Here is a 12,464-nt window from a genome sequence, read left to right on the forward strand (position 1 = left end):
ACAGCTATCAAAGTTTGATCTAAAAGCTGATGAAGGAATCTTTGTTGGATATCCACTTTCCACAAAAGCCTTCAGAGTCTATAATTTGAGAACAAAAGTGGTCATGGAATCTATCAATGTCTCTTTTGATGACAAAAAGATTATTGGTCTTGAAGATTTCATTGACCATGATCAGCTGAGATTTGAAAATGAAGACTCAAATTCTGATACTGAAAATCCTGACAGTCTAAGTCCTAATACTGTAAACTCTGATGGATTAAACTCTGATGTTATTGAAACTGTGGTGACTACGTCAAAGCAAGATGCACCTATGCAGGGGGAGCATACTCAAGATCCTACCACATCTCAAGAGACATCAGAACATGCATCTGGCTCTTCAAGTTCTGATTCGTCAAGTTCTGATAAGCCAAGTTCTGATAGTGCTGAAAATCTAAATACTGAAGAATCCAACTCAGAGAGCATAGTTTCAGGGGGAGCATCAGAAAATGAAAATGAAGATAGCATGGATCATGGGGGAGCATCCAGTTCTAGAGAAAACCTTCCATCTGCAAGGAAGTGGACAAAATCACATACACCTGATTTGATAATTGGAAATCCTGATGCAGGTGTCAGAACTAGAACAGGTACTTCAAATGAATGTCTTTATAATTCTTTTCTCTCTCAGAATGAGCCAAAGAAAGTGGAAGAAGCTCTTCAAGATGCTGATTGGGTGCAAGCAATGCAGGAAGAGTTGAATGAATTTGAAAGAAACACAGTCTGGACCCTAGTGCCAAGACCAAAGAATATATATGTTGTTGGTACAAAATGGGTATTCAGAAACAAAACTGACAGTGATGGCATAATTACAAGGAATAAGGCAAGGCTGGTTGCAAAAGGATATTCTCAACAGGAGGGAATTGATTATAATGAAACATTTGCACCAGTTGCTAGGTTAGAAGCCATAAGGATATTCTTGGCTTATGCTGCTCACAAAAAGTTTACTGTCTTTCAAATGGATGTGAAAAGTGTTTTTCTCAATGGAGAATTGGAGGAGGAGGTATATGTTGAACAACCTCTAGGTTTTGTAGATACCAAACATCCAGATTATGTCTACAGGCTTGATAAAGCACTTTATGGACTTAAGCAAGCTCCTAGAGCATGGTATGAGACTTTAGCTCAGTTTCTTCTGGAAAGTGGATTCAACAAAGGGACAATAGACAAAACATTGTTCTACCTCAACCATGGAAAGGACTTACTTCTGGTCCAGATTTATGTTGATGATATCATTTTTGGATCTACAAATGACAAACTTTGCAAGAAGTTTGCCAAACTAATGCAGTCAAGATATCAGATGAGTATGATGGGGGAACTTAGCTATTTTCTGGGCCTTCAAGTCAAGCAGAATGAGGAAGGCACTTTTATTTGTCAACCCAAGTACCCCAGAAACTTGCTGAAGAAATTTGGAATGCAAGATTGTTCAAGTGCATCCACTCCAATGGCCACTGCAACAAAACTGGATAAGGATACCGGTAAATCAGTAGATATTACTGACTACAGAGGTATGATTGGCTCTCTACTTTATCTAACTGCTAGTAGACCTGATATCATGTATGCTACCTGTCTTTGTGCAAGATTTCAAGCAGATCCAAGAGAACCTCACTTAACAGCTGTAAAAAGAATCTTTAAGTATCTTAAAGGAACAGCTGCTCTGGGATTATGGTATCCTAGAGAATCAGATTTTAAACTAATAGGTTACTCAGATGCAGATTTTGCAGGTTGCAAAATTGACAGGAAAAGCACAAGTGGAAGCTGCCAATTTCTTGGAGGCAAATTGGTTTCTTGGTACAGCAAGAAACAAAAGTCAATTTCCACATCAACTGCAGAAGCAGAGTATATTGCTGCAGGAAGCTGTTGTGCACAGATTCTTTGGATGAAGAATCAGTTACTGGAATATGGGTTAACATATTTCAAAATCCCTATATACTGTGATAATCAAAGTGCTATTGCTATGACAGGTAATCCAGTTCAATACTCTATGACAAAGCACATCAGCATCAGGTACCACTTAATCAGGGAACATGTGGATGAAGGTACAGTGGAATTGCATTTTGTTCCCACAGATCAACAACTAGCATATATCATCACAAAACCACTGTGTGAAGCTACTTTTACAAGATTGGTAAATGAACTTGGAATGGTTTCAGGTTCTTTCTCTAAATCTGCTTAGTCTTGTTCTGTGTTATCAGACTTTATGCTCAGTATTTACAGAATTAATATCATTGTGTATTCTGTGCTTAATTGATAAATGTCTTTAAGTATTGACTGTTGTCTGATATATGTTTCTAAACTCTGATAAGTGATATGTCTGTTCTAGTACCTATTCAATTCTATGAGGATAACTGTGCTGAATACTGACCTAGTAGTCTTCAATAAACAAATGATTCCATGTAAGAAGTAATTATTTCAGTGGAAATCTTATGACACTAGCAAATTCTGATAATTGAGCTTAGTTAAGTTTACTTTGTATATCTTATTACTAAGTCACAAATTAGAATAATGCTACTCATCTGTTAAGTTCTGATACTAGTAAAACTGCTGAATGTACTAAGTGCTGATAAACCTCACTTATCAAAAGAAAAAGCAAAAAGATCAAAGAATAAAATCAGGTACTCCTTTGAGATCTAGAGTAAAAATGTGGAAGGGACGACCCAAGTGCATTGCTGGTATTAAGTAAATATGCATTAGAAAAGCAAAATATTTTCTTGGTGACTTTTCACACTCTATGATTACTGGAGAAATACTCTAATAATAGCATAAATTCTGATAAACAGTCGTGACTCACTTACACTGAGAAGCCACTGTAAAATAGAATTTCAAAAGATGCATAAAATTAGTACAAAACAGTTGAGGTGGACTCAAGCATGAACTCATTCATCAGTAGGTTTCAGGACAATGACAGCTCTTTAGCAAAATTTTAGTTATGCCTTATTTCTAAGATGTACTGAAGTGACTCAGACTTTACTCTTTGACTGTTATTTAGCTTAATGCACACACTAATCACTCCATATGAATGATGAAAATTACTGTGGTGGTCTATGTTATTCTAGATAAACAGTCACTGTGTCACTTTGCACAAATTCTGAGGACAAGTTCTAGTTACACGTTCTAATGATTAAGTTCTGAAGTCTATAACTCAGAACTTGTATGAGGATTTACTAAGATGGGCATTCCTTTTTCGAGTTAAGAAATTATGTTCTGATGACTGTTAAGTTCTAATATAAGTCTAAGTTCTGATATTACAGTCTAATCCTTTACTTGGCTTATCTGTGAATAAAATTTGGTAACAGTCTCAGTTCGAACTTGAATATGTTGAAGTGGAAGATTAATAGTCACTATGGTTAGGGTTAATGGTATTTGTACCTGAACAGTCCAATGTTACTTGTTTCTTGTGCGCTTTAAACCATGTTTCCTCTTTCCAATGAATGTTATTCTTTTTCACAGTCTAGGGAGACGAGGTAGAATTAATTCTACCTGTCAGCATTCAATTTCTTTGCGTCTCCTGGCATTCTCTTGCTTATATATGCAACCACTTCACATCAGTCTTCCCATCACACTTTTATCACAAACTCACTCTCGGTTTTCATTTATCATCACAAATGGCTGAATTTGGCTGGTTCTACAATTATGGTGATGAGACTGTTCATGTCTTTTTGAATGGAATTCCAACTCCATACCCTATCACCAACATTCCTCACAATCTCTGGATTCAATTTCCAGAGGTTATCAAACGTGATCTGGTGGCCGTTCGAAGAGAACTTCATCTTCATCGTCTTCGCCAGCAAGAGCGAATCATCCAACTCGCCATTCTGTTTGTCGAGAGCAGGAAGAAGAAGATGACTTAATCTTGTCTTCTTCCTGTTTTTCTTCATCATCAGCTTTGTCAGGCTTCTTAGCTAGGACTAGGGCTGTTGATGTTAGGTTTAGAAGCTTAGGGAAAATCTTGTATAAGCATTGATGTAATTTCCATTTCATGAATGTATTGTCTTGATATATTAATGAAAGTTGTTTTCACTTCAAGATTTTGTCTCTGAGTTATTTTATCTTGTGTTGATAAATCCTGCTTGATTTTCTGATGACTATATAAATTTTGTTTTATATTAAGTTCTGATTCGTTTTCAGCACTTACTTATCTAATTTATCTTGGTCATTTTCATGTGATGTATTTTCAGAATATTGATGATGCAGTGAAAAATAATTCAATCAGTGATAACGGTTTAAATTTTGAATTAAAATTGTTTCTCTTGATAAATGGAACGGTTTTTTTTCTTGAAACTAGGAAAATGGGTAAGTAATGATTCCTGTTTTCTCGAGCCCAGTAACTGTCCGTTATTACTGCATGTCTGACAGGTGTCCAACGGTAACATTTTTGTTCAGAGTATAAGTACAACAGAGAGAGGATTTCTTTAATCTTTTATTTTCTTCATATTTTATCTCTCTCCTTACTTTTACTCTCTTTCTCTTTATTTCTCACGTTGGTTTTTCATACAGACATTATATCAAACACCTCACAGGCATACTTGAATCTCAATTTTTTTTACATGGCACCAAAGGATTTAATCATTGATGGAGCTAAGTTTGTCCCCAACAACTATGCTGCAGTTCTTGATCACACTGAAGCTCCATCTGAATTGCACTTTGTGCAAGATCTTCTTGCACATAGTGAGGTTGGGTATGCATTAACAAAGCCTGAATTCTTTTCAAGCCAACAAGTTCTGAGGTTTTGGAGGACTGGACTTTTTGATGATGGTGGTCAACGTGGAACTCCCAGTATTATCTTCCAAGTGGGTGATTCATCCTTTGTAGTCACTCCTGGTACAGTACGCAGGGCTTTACATCTTCCAGAAGATTGTACTTTCTCAATTCCAGAGGACTCAGCCCTTCGGGAGTTAATGGCTGAATTGGGATATGAAAAGAGTCTGATGAAACTTGGACAGTTGAAACGGGCTAATATCAGAAGAGAATGGAGTTTCTTCTTTGATTGCATCATCAAAGCTTTTGGGAACAAATGTTCAAATTTTGATGCTATCCCAATTCTGAGTCAGCACATAGGGTATGCTATTATTCATCAAACTCATTTTGATTTTGCAACTGGAATAATTGGTTTTATTGGGGATAGGATGACAGAGGATCGAGATGTTGTTTATTTTGCTAGATTCTGTCAACTTATTTACACTTATTGTACTGATGAACCTCATTTAGTCAGCACCAAAACCCCACCTTTTAAGGTTGCAAAATGATACTTTAATGACCTGGTAAATGCTTATACTAAAAAAAAAGTGGTTAGACCATTACAGATTCCTCAGTCTGTAAAACAGATCCTAGTAAATGCTGATCCTGATACTTATAGATCTGTTTACTCTGATGTCCAACCAACTCCAAACACCCAAAATCCATCAACCTCAGTACCTACCTCTCATACTACTCAACCTACCCTCAGAACATATCTCAAATCCTATCTCTCCACTTCACAGACTGCTCAACCTTCATCTTCAGCACCTACTATGAAATCTTCATCTTCCAAGCCAAAGAGGACAAAGAATGTTCCTCAAACACCTCAAAAGAGAAGGAGGATTGCATTGAGAGACGAATCTGATTCTGAGGAACCGGTTCCTGCTAGAGAACCTATTGTAACTGAAGCTGAGAAAGTGATTTCTCAGAAGGATTCTAAAATTGGGGGTTCTAGGCTTCTCAAGAGGCTTAGACGAATGACAGTTCCTGAAACTCCCAAGGAATCCAAATCAACAAGGAAGTACAAGAAACAGAGGGCACAAAGGCCAGTTTCAGATGATGAAGAGGAAGCAGCTAAGAAAGGGGATCAGGAATCTCTGATCTCACAAGACAAGGAATTTGCTCCAGTCACTTCTTCTCCATCAACTCCATCTCAGGAAGCTGTATCTGACAAGGCTAACTCACCATCTGTGTCTCTTGTTGATCCAGGCATAAGTGCTGATATTGATGTTCAACACTTGGTTGTGTCTGAAGTATTTCTCTTAGAAGCTCCAACAGCAACTAATCCTTCCACAACACCTGTTACTGATGTTGTTCAAACTCCAGAGTTATCAACAACACCTTCTCTGCATCAAGATGCTGATGATCAGACTTTAGGTGAGCATCAGGATATGGCTGTTGATCAGAACTTAGTATCAGATCAGCAATTAGAGGATGCCGAAACCTCCATTGCTACTCACACTGTTGTCTTATCAGAAGATACTGATTCTTTAAGTTCTGATGCTGCAAATGCTGGAGATACTGGTGATGCTGCTCCAACTGTAGATGCTGATGCAACAGGTCCTTCTGAACATACTCCTCAACAGACTCTTCCTAAGTCTGAACTGGTAAAGAAGTTTGTTATCGGGGAAGCACCAGTACCTTGGAGTGAAACTCCTGCAGGTCAGGAGTGGACTAAGGAATGGAATTCAGTTTCATGTGTTCCAACTGACAAACATTTTGCTGAGCACTTGACTAAAGCTGATGAAATGTTAAATTCTGATGATTTTAAAACCCAGCTTAGAGTCACTGCATTGAGTACTAAGTATCTACAAGGTCTTCATTCAACTACTCGTGCAGAGCTACACAAGATTCAGGAGAACTTTATCAAACAGGAACAAGTTTGGAAAATTGATAAGAAAAAGTTCTTTCAACCTACCATTGACAGGATTGCTTATATTGAGCAAACTCAAGAGAAACAACAAGCTCAGATTGATGAAATTCTGACAAATCAAGCTTCTCAGCAATCTCAACTTACTGAAATCCAATCCTCAGTGGAATTACTTATCTCTCTTTTACTACCTGCTGATGCCAAAAAGGGGGAGAAGGTAATTAAGTCCAAATGCAAAACTAACAAGACACTGTAAGGAAAGGATGATGGAAATGATGATCAAGGATACTCTGGAATGGGTAGCGGTCATAGTCAAGGTAGAAGGTTTACATCAAGATAAGCTAGTCACAGGACAAGTTCTGATACTGGGAAAAGAATAAGTTCTGCTGCTGGTAAAAGGATAAGTTCTGATGAACTTCTAGATCTTGATGAGGAAATGTCAAGACAGTTATTTCTTCAAGAAAATCCAGGAATGGACTTGGAAAGTTTAAAGGAAGAAGAAGCCAGACTTAAATCAGAGAAGTCACATCTAAATCTGAAGCTTCTGGTAAAAAATCACTTCCAAAACTCAAAGGCATTGTGATCGAAGAAAGGACACATACTGAAGCAACATTGGCTAGATCACAACCACAGATAGATCCAAGATCCAAGGGTAAAGAAAAGGTTGGTGAACCTATCAAGGTTTATGTACCTCCTGAGGAAGAAGAAATTACTGATGAAAAGGATGATCTTGCTCTGACTACAAGAAAAGTTCTTAAAACAACCTCTAACATGGCTCAAGTTGTTCAGAGTCAAGAAATTGTAAGTTCTGATATTCAGAAGAAGCAAGTAACCTCTGACATAGCTCAAGTTAATTTGATATCAGAAAATAGATCAAAGACACTCTTACCAGGATTCACTAAAGCAAAACAAACTCAATCTTTGAAGACTACTGCAAGTGGTTTTGAAGCAAGAGTAGTTACTGGAAAGGAAGCTAGAGATAAAACTGGATTGGGAAGTGCTGATGAAAGAAGAGTACACAACACTACCAATGATCCAACATCCTTGAGTGAACCGGGTATTGGAGCAACTCCTGAGAGATTGAATCAACTAAAATCTGTACAGATGGTTTACCATACCTATTTGAAAGAATACATCATGTTGTATTTCATGACAGATGGTAGGGTTTATCATATAAGACAAAATGCCATTCCATTGAAGTATTTTGAAGAATTGGAGCATGTACTTTTCTTACTTCAAGTGGATGACAGAATAACAGAGACTGCTGCAAACTACTTAAAAGAACAGATTCAGAGACAGAAAAGGCTTTATTCTGTTAAGTCTGACAGCATATATGTTCCAAAGTACAGAGATCACAATGGTGATATTGTTGATATGAAGCCTAATACTGCACAGATCAGAACATATCTTGGTATTAAGGGACTTGAATTCAATCTAGAGTCTGACAAAGCTTATGTCATAAGACTAGATCAAGAGTTGAGAAAAGCAAAGATCAATGATCTCAGAGCTGCAATCTTTCAAACTGGTGAAGATACTGCAGAGCTTTAAGATGTCAAAAGGAGAATGATTGATGAACTCAGATATGCTGAGAAATGTTTGTTGAAGAACTATCTCAGAACAACTCCTGACATCAGAGAGATCAGAAAATGATGAAGCCAAGTTGAAGATCTACAACTGCTTAAATTCTGGTATTTATACAGACTGAAGTTGTTATCAGAAGTTGAAATTGGTAAAAGCTTTAAGGACTGTAAGTTGTAGTTATCTAGTCTAATTCTCATGCATTTGTACTTAATGTTTTTGACATCATCAAATATCTGTTAAACTTGTATATTATGTTAATTTACAAGTTGGGGGAGATAGTTAGATATATTTGATAATGTCATGGCTAATATGTTTTATGTTTAGCTTTCAGATCTTACTTGAACAGGATAAATCAGTACTTAACTGTTGATCAGTACTTATACGGGAAGTCAGGACTTAAGGATATCAGTACGTATGTTATCAGGAGATAATCATCAGAAGATAGATATCAGAACTTAAGTGCTGAAGGACGATCAGATAAGGACAGTAGCTAATTAAAGGAAATAAGATCAAGATAAACATAAGAAGAGATATGCATGAAGAAGGAATTCTGTAAAGAATGGAATACTTGGAAGAAAAGATATCTGATTGATATATTTTAGGAAGCAGAATTATATTCCATATCAATTAGCGATTATCTTGTAACTGTGTAGTATATAAACACAGATATAGGGTTTATACTATAAGTGTTATCATATTCGAGAAGATTATTTATTGTAACCCTAGCAGCTCTCGTGATATTTGTTCATCACTGAGAGGTAACAGTTCCATACTGTAACAGAGTTTATTGTTTCAATAAAGTTTGTTTTCTGTTACTTAAGTTCTTAAAGTTCGATTTGAGAGTACTATACACTGTATTCACCCACTCTACAGTGTGTGTGTGACCTAACAACACCCACCTTGTACCAACAACAGATTTGTTCTTTGGTCTTGGCACTAGGGTCCATACTTTATTTCTTTCAAATTCATTTAACTCTTCCTGCATTGCTTGCACCCAATCAGCATCTTGAAGAGCTTCTTCCACTTTCGTTGGTTCAGTTTGAGAAAGAAAATAATTATAAAGACATTCATTTGATGTAGATGTTCTAGTTCTGACACCTGCATCAGGATTTCCAATAATTAAGTCAGGTTTATGTGATTTAGTCCACTTCCTTGCAGATGGAAGGTTTTCTCTAGAACTGGATGCTCCCCCATAATCCATGCTATCTTCATCAACATTTTCTGATGCTCCCCCTGAAATTATGCTCTCTGAGTTAGATCCTTCAGAATTTAAGTTTCCAGAACTATCAGAACTTGGCTCATCAGAACTTGATGAATCAGAACTTGAAGAGCCAGTTGTAGGTTCTAATGCTTCTTGAGATGTGGTTGTATCTTCAGTATGCTCCCCCTGCATAGGTGCATCTTCCTTTCGCGTAGTCACCACAGTTTCAATAACATCAGAGTTTAATCCATCAGAGTTTGCAGTATCAGGATTTAGACTGTCAGGATTTACAGTATCAGAATTTAAAACTTCATTATCAAATCTCAGCTGATCATGATCATTGAAATCTTCAAGTCCCGTAATTTTCTTATCATCAAAGGAGACATTGATAGATTCCATGACAACCCTTATTCTTAAATTGTAGACTCTGAAGGCTTTTGTGGAAAGTGGATATCCAACAAAAATTCCTTCATCAGCTTTTAAATCAAATTTGGATAGCTGTTCATGATGAGTCTTAAGAACAAAACACTTGCATCCAAATACATGAAAATACTTCAGATTTGGCTTCTTTTTCTTCACCATCTCATATGGTGTCTTTCCATGCTTGTTAATGAGTGTTGCATTCTGAGTGAAACAAGCAATCTGCACAGCTTCAGCCCAAAAATAGGTTGGTAGCTTTGCTTCATCAAGCATAGTTCATGCAGCTTCAATAAGAGTTCTATTCTTTCTTTCAATAACTCCATTTTGTTGTGGAGTTCCAGGAGCAGAAAATTCCTGCTTCATTCCATTGTCTTTGCAGAACTCTTCCATGATTAAATTCTTGAACTCAGTGCCATTATCACTTCTTATTATCTTCATATAATCTTTGACCAATTTATCCAGTTGCTTGACATGATCAATCAAAATAGATGCAGTTTCACTTTTTGTGTGCAAGAAATACACACATGTGTATTTGGTGAACACATCCACTATGACCATAGCATATTTCTTCTTTGCAATAGACATGACATTCACTGGACCAAATAGATCAACATGTAGTAGGTGATAAGGCTCAAGAATTGATGATTCAGTCTTGCTCTTGAATGAAGATTTTCTTTCTTTAGCCTTCTGACATGAATCACAAAGGCCATCAGGAGCAAATACTGATTTTGGCAGTCCTCTCACAAGATCTTTCTTGACTAGTTCATTTATATTGTTGAAATTTAAATGAGAGAGTTTCTTGTGCCAATTCCAGCTTTCTGCAATTGATGATCTACTTAACAGACAGATTGCAGAACCATCAGTACTTGTTGAAAGCCTGGCTTCATAAATGTTACCATGCTTATATCCTTTCACAACAACTTTGTCTGTAGATTTGCTTACAACTTCACAGTGTTCTTCAAAGAAATCCATATGATAACCTCTGCCACAGATTTGACTGACACTCAGCAGATTGTGTTTAAGTCCTCAGACCAGAGCTACTTTTTCAATGATGACATTCCCCAGATTGATATTACCATATCCCAAGGTTTTCCAATGTTGCCATCACCATAAGAAACACTTGGGTCAGCTTTCTCCACAAAGTCTGATAGCAGGGCTTTATTTCCAATCATATGTCCTGAACATCCATTGTCCAGAACTAGGATGTTTTTCCTGTTGCCCTGCAATCACAAAGACCATTAATGATTAGTTTTAAGGACCCAGACTTGCTTGGATCCTTTGGCCTTGTTAAGTTTGTTAACATTTGCAGCGGATTTAGCATCAGAGTTTATGTTAACATTTTTCTTATCAGCATTTACACTATTAGACTTTGTATCAGAACTTACACTAGAAGGAACAATGCTAACTTTCTTTAAAGAAGGTTTTATTTTATAATAATCATAGTATAAACTATGATATTCCTTACAAGAATAAATGGAATGCCATAAACTACCACAATGAAAACAAGGATTTTGTGGCTTATATCTAACATACTGACTCTTAACTCCTGACTTTGAAGGTAAGGAGTTTATGTTCTTATTTTTCCTGCAAAAAGAAGCCAGATGGTTAGAATTTCCACAGTTATGACATTTTTTTAAGAGCATTAGGAACAGGCTTGTAATCATTACTTTTATTCATACCTTCCTTTCCATTCCTATTTTTCCTAGGTGACTTTACCTTGTTTACATTCTTAACATCTTTCAGCTTATGCTTAAGCTGCTTCTTTGTCATTAAGCCGATGTTTACTTCGGCTGGCTTACCCTGTTTTGGTTTTTCAGAGGTTAATTTCTCTTTAACTTATGATTTATCAGTATCAGACTTTACAGCTACAAACTTAACAGGTTTCAACTTTGGCTTTTCTTTAACAACTATAGGCTCAATTTCTACAGTTCCTTTATCATTTTTATCATCTCCATAACCTTAGCCCTCTTTCCAGTTTCCACTACTTAACAAATTCTGAGTTGTTCTGCCAGAGTTAGTCCAAGTTCTGCTAATCTCTCTTTCCTTTTCTAACTCAGTTTTTAGAGATTCATTCATTTTAAGTACTTCATCCCTAACATAGAAAGCATCATCTCTATCTTTCTGAGTTTGATGGAACATGTCTAACTCTTTTTCTAAATAATCATTCCTCTTTTTACAAGCAAGATTTTCATAAGTTAACCTTTCACATGTTAAAGTTTGATCTCTATAACTAATGAACATAATTTTAAGATATCTTCTCAACTCATTAATATCATCAGTATGAAAGGCATAAGTAGTTTGAGGTACCTTTAACTCAGCAGCATCAGAACTGCTATCAGCATTTGCCATCAAGGCATAGTTCTCCTCACTTTCAGAATCTGAAGTGTCAGTCCAGCTTTTCTTCTTTGTGACAAGAGCCTTGCCTTTGTCACTCTTCAATTTCTTGCAATCAGGAGATATGTGGCCTTTATCACCACAGTTGTAGCATTTGACATTTGTGTAATCTCCTCTATCAGATTTCCCTCTTTTGCCTTCAGATTTTCTGAAACTCTTCTTATCAGAACTTGCACCTTTCCTGGAAAATTTCTTTCCCTTCCTGAATTTTCTGTATGCAATTCTTGTGAT

Source organism: Apium graveolens, chromosome 4 (genome assembly GCF_009905375.1).
Source record: "Apium graveolens cultivar Ventura chromosome 4, ASM990537v1, whole genome shotgun sequence".
Classification (NCBI taxonomy): Eukaryota; Viridiplantae; Streptophyta; class Magnoliopsida; order Apiales; family Apiaceae; genus Apium; species Apium graveolens.